The sequence below is a fragment of the Saccostrea cucullata genome, unplaced genomic scaffold (genome assembly GCF_032062105.1).
Source record: "Saccostrea cucullata isolate Sc308-1 unplaced genomic scaffold, CSIRO_AGI_Scuc_v1 ctg843, whole genome shotgun sequence".
In the NCBI taxonomy this organism is placed as follows: Eukaryota; Metazoa; Mollusca; class Bivalvia; order Ostreida; family Ostreidae; genus Saccostrea; species Saccostrea cuccullata.
Window position 1 is genome coordinate 93,410 of NW_026924530.1, and position 5,864 is coordinate 99,273.

The 5,864-nt window shown below is 29.9% G+C and overlaps 1 protein-coding gene across 1 annotated transcript in view; it reads right to left on the bottom strand.

Annotated features, from left to right (window-relative positions):
- The window catches only part of LOC134266645 (uncharacterized), a 46,406-nt gene that overhangs the window by 29,660 nt on the left and 10,882 nt on the right, over positions 1–5,864 (bottom strand). The gene's annotated exons all lie outside the window — the stretch shown is intronic.

A 5,864-nucleotide genomic window follows, 5' to 3' on the forward strand; every position in this document is an offset into this window, starting at 1 on the left:
AGGAATCTCTGATTCTTTTGAGCTTGGTTTTATTGAATTTACACATTGGGGACCTTCATTGGAGCTATAAACAATATATATCATTGTAATGTATACACTCAGTTGTATACATCTAAAATGTTAAACAACTATATTAGACTTTAAATGATTTTAAATTTGTTATTTTTTTTAAATGTCATGTAAGTCTGTAAAAATTTGCATAGTACTTTATCTTTAAGACTATTGTTGTGTTTCAATGATTATTTAAATGTGTATGACATACTTATATTCGTATCAATTTTATAATTATTTTTTCCATTGTGTCTTTTGAAATATATGATGTGTATGGATATATAACGTGTTACATCTCATGATAATGTTTACTTACGCAGAACTGTCTTCTTTATACATTTCTGTAAAAGTGTACAAGCTTAACATGCTGATATTTTTTTTATTGGAAGATACACAAAAACAGCAGCAAACATAATAAGAAACTTGCAGTTTACTTTGAAAATATTATAATTAAAGCAGTACAGCAGAACATTTTATAAATTGTTTAGTTTGACTCACTACCATTACAATAGAGATATTATGGTAATAGTTATCGAAAAAGAAATAATTACCTTTGTTTCCTCCCTTGTTCCAGGTTTTCACAAAAATCAAGACTGTCAAAAAGATTAGTGTTACCCCTATTACCATTCCACCAATTCCAAAATACAATTGCGTTGAATTTCGGTTTGAGCTAATTTCCCCTTTGATATAGATAAAAAAGAAGGTTTTAAATGTAAGTTTTTATAATACAAAAGCATTTGGTATTTATCATGTAAGAAGCAATGCTACAAAAAGTTGTATGTAACTTACAATTGTAATCGTGGGTGTCATTGTTTAGGAAAACTCTTTCTTGAACGGATCCAGATCCACATTCACTTGAAAAGTTAGTTTCACAGATGATCTCTACATTTTTTAGGTTCTTTGACAATTGATAAAGAACACTGCTCTTGAATTTTATTCCAAAAGATGTCTTGAAAATTTCCTCCTTCGGTTTTTCTTGCAAAGGAAGGACATGAAAGTGTTTGTCTTTCCCTGTTCTGGTGCACCACCTGATATGCTGAAAAATTGAATAGCTCAAAACCATCAATATCATTTTTCAATATTGTTACAGACACTTTAGAGCACATACATATTATATTAATTTTATCATGTTTTCTACTCTTCATTTGATCTTATTCCTTTATAGCTTCTGAGCGCGGTATGAGACATGTCAGAACCTGAGATGTTTCTGCATGGAATGTTCCAATCGTCGTGTAGCATGTCATGGAGAGGAGGGATCTGTTCCCAATAACATCTTTGGTGACAACAAATGGACCATAGATTCTGTTTAAATCTTGTAATGTAAAAGTAACCATAATGTAAAATGTTAGGCAAAACATTGTCGTATGCATTTATAATGAAAAATGCAATTTAAAAAAAATACCAAAAAAATTCACAAAAACTTGGAGGATCCAAAATCCTCACACATTCACGTTTATTCTAGACCTTACCTTACAGAATGTCGACACTCCTCAACTTTATAAACATTGACATGGCCCTTACCTTCTTCTGTTTGAAATGTTATTGTCTTTCGATAGCTTCCATTTCCACATTTTGGAAAAGTACCGAGATATCCTGTTTCACAGCTGACTACTGTTTTGAGTTGAGCATCGTGTAGATGAATGAACGCAGATGTTGTTTGGTTACCTATGCATCCATCGTCCGAAATCTGCCATGTCCTGTACATTGCTGGCTCTTGGAGACGTAATGTTTTGGATTTGTGGTAGTCGTTGTGTTGACAAAGTGCTACATTCTTCATTTAAACATTATAATTGATATGAAGTTTGAATAAAATGGCATGAGCATAAATACCCTAACTGTTTCTTTCTACTTATGTGCAATAATTGAACTTAAACTGTATTGATCCAATGCGTGTTAAACAAATAATTTGCTTTTGAGCTTTCCTCACAAAAAAAATAATAAAATGAGCGTAATGTTCGAAGTACGATTCTCGCGCTTTACCTGGAAAACTTTTCCATTTCTCATAGGAACTTCCCCTTCACAGATTAACTCGATGAGAGTTCCCGGGGGAAATATCTGCAAGACGCTATCATTCTCAATGCCTTGATAACGTGTGCGGAAGGATACAAGTCTCGAAGGTTTTCCTGTAAGAAATTAACAAAAAAACATTTTATAAGGGTTCTGTTGAAATTTGTGCGTACATTTACACGTAAATACGAATTTAAAATTATTTTTATAATGTATTTTAAATGTTACATAGTAGATAAATATTATCCGTGATGATAAATGAGCAACCTGTTATGGAGATCCCCAATGTTCTTTCTGTCTCCGTTTCATTCGTTTCAACAGAACATGATATCTTTACACGGTCTTTGCATCCATTCGCAGAAAAATTAGCTTTACATTCGGCACTTATCTCATCACTCCTGATTGGACACATTGCAAGAATAACTTTCGTGTTATTTCTCAAGATTCTTCGGATGACAATGTTTGTACTTGAAACATTTGTTGGACTTGAAAACCACTGGCGAGCATTACACTGTACAATATCATTCGGGTAATAAACGCCTAACAATGGATTTTCAAAAGACATGAAATCTAAAAGAAATCAAAGATTGTATTTTTTGTTAAATTTTAAACATTTAAAATTTTAAAGTCCTTATGACAAAGGAATTAATCTGTCAGTATTATATTTAAGGATATGATATCACACGCTTATTTGATTCTTTTAATTTGAATGGAAAAGATTAAAAAGTCAATTATCGACAAATTTCATTTAAGAATTAAAACTTAACAAATTATAATTCTCTTACAGTTTTGTTCGAAAGCCTCAAATAAAAACAATCCATAAGTACAAATCAAACTTGTTGCTAGCAAATACATGATCGAAAAATAAATTGTGAAATGATATCTATTGAAAATTGAAAACTTAAAATAAGGAAGCAAAAGTAATTTCAAATCAACTTAAAAGTCTATAAACTTTAGCCATAATATAATGTCATTAATATCAATAGATCTAGGAAAACTTTGTGCCTGGCTCTGCAGGAAATAGGCGGGTATATAATCAGAGGAATTACTTCCTAAGTTAATTAAATATATTAAAGATTTAGAATTTAAATACCCTCCGAAGTGAACTTTGAAAGTTTTCTTCATTAATCTACAATATAGCTGTTGCAAACCAATTTACATATAATTATTTGATAAAAATTTTCATGTATTAAGTATTTTGAAGTCTTGAAAATAAAAGTGCATTGGATACAAACAAACTTTTGACTAAAACCAAAATTTAATGATGCAAACTAATTTTTTGTTTAAATATTTATATGATTGTCTTTCTAATAATATAAAAAGTGAACAATCTTTTTTGTAAACATGCTGATATAAGTGATATGAAGATATGCTAAGAAAAATCTCAATTATTATCCAAATCTACAATGCACAATACATTATGTAATTTGTAAATTAATGATTCGAAAGGGATTATTCTATTTTATTACTTTTGTTTGTAAAATTAATGACTAACTCATTTCTTGACATCGACAGCTAACAACTATTTTTTAGCACTGGTTTAAATGACTAAACATTAAAAGCACTCCGATTTTACAGGCAGTTACGATGAAGAAAATGATGGTAATTTTTTTTAATCAGCAATTTAAGCCACAGGGCTGAATTAGATTTACCGGTATTCACTTCATGCAGATATGCTTTGATTCTAAAAATAATGTGAACATAATACATAAAAAGAAAAAAATTCAACTTTCTTCAGAAAAAGTAGCAAAATATAATAAAGAAATACGCACGCTAACTCTGCGACAGAGAACTATTCCCCGAGGACTTGCCCGAGGGGAATAGTTCTTGTGAAGTGTTTGATAAAAGAGCTATCCCACTCACAACCAGTAGATAAGCGTTTTATTATACTGATGTATAATATAATTTCTGAGTTTTGAAATTTATATTGGAGTACGATAATACTGCAAGAATAATCTAAAATCCCGATGACGTCACAATGCTACTGAAGTCATTATGACATCATCAGTCAACAGATTCATCGCTGGAAATCAAAATTGGTGGCAAAAATTGCATGAAAATTTTCCGAGGGTGGATAGCAAAACTATACTCCGGGGCATAGCTTTGCTAAGCGTGAACTATATACTAAGATAGCTATTTTACGTTCTGAAGTTTATATCGGAAACATTTTAACAGAAGTATAATAATAGGGTATAGATTATATAGAAACAAACTGACAGGAAGCATAATAATTATCTATAAAAAAAATATTAAAAATTCTTCGAATATGTTAACTTTTGAAAATTGATTTGGAGGTAGGCGGGAGAACAATACTATCGTTCGCACTTCTTTAACTATGAGTTTTCGCCTAAGTAATACGTAAAAGGACGTATTATAGTTCTTAAACACGAACGCACATCTTATTTACTATGGTTAGATTGGAAAACTGGCGGGCTAAAATCAATTTCGTGATCAAATCAAATTACACAAGTGACAAGCATATATTGTATGTTAAAGACAGTGCGTTTGACCAAAAATTTCACAGAAAGGACATAATTCAAAAATACATTATATAATTCATCTTTTGGTAAGTTCAGTCTACATATATAACAAACTGATACATTAAGTACTGTTGTAAAAAGAAATTAATTACTTTGTAATGTCTTTCAATGCAAAGTAGGCTCTACTCAACGCGTTCAAATTGACATAAAAGCTAAAATAATATTACAACATATAATTTTTTTAAAAGTTAGCCATTAAGTAAACAACTTTACATACAAGAAATGACGAAGACTCAGAACTGGTGATTTATAACGTAAAATATGACGTTTGATCCATAAAACGATTGAAGAATACTATACAGGCAAACAAAAATTACAAATGAACAAAAAGCTTAATATATATACCTGTTGCTCACAAATGATTTTTTGTGAAGAAAAAATCTTTAACAATATCATTCTTCTGAACAACAGATTCGAAAGACTCATATGAGCCAGCCGTTGGCACATGTGATTTACAAATAAAAAAAAAAGATAAATCTAAAAAAAAAACCCACACAATCTGTAATATAAAAAAAGGGATATCGGTATATTTATCATAACCATGAAAAAGTTAAATTGCTCTTAAAGGGAAAAAGGCCTAAGGTCTAAATGTGTATCCCTCCAACGCTAGTTGATTGCATATCGATATAAATGAAAATTTCTAAAGCTAACAATTGTTTTTTATGAATTTTTCAAGAGATGCTTAATTCCTATTACAGTTACTCAATTCCTCTCTGTTTTGGCATTAAATTCATAAAAGGTAATAATCTTTTTATAAAGTCAAACATGGCGTCTAATTCAGTATTAAAAACATGACAAGAAAAGACCCCTTGCATATGCATGCCAAATTACATACATAATTGAGGTTTAAACTTACCAAATATAAGATTATTTGCTTAAATCAAAGGAATACATAAATGATTATCAGGGCAACACTTTTTAAGGCGTGAAATATCTGTATCCGATCTGTTTTTTTAAAGTGATACCTTGTATTACATGTAAAAATGTTTACTTTGTATCGAGCAAAAAATTAGCCTGATTCAAAAAATCTGTATTATATTAAATGAAATATGAAAATAATATTAGTGTATGCAAAATACGAGTTAATTTAAAAGTTTTTTTAAAAACAATAATGAAAGCAAAGTTCAAATAAAAAAAAGGATTCGGTAGATGGTTTGAAAATGACTTAGAAGTATATACATTTGTATGCTAAATTTTTTGTTTTGAAAAGCAGTCACTCGCTTTAATAAATTATTTTCGAGAAGAATTGAACTGATTTTTGTGCTT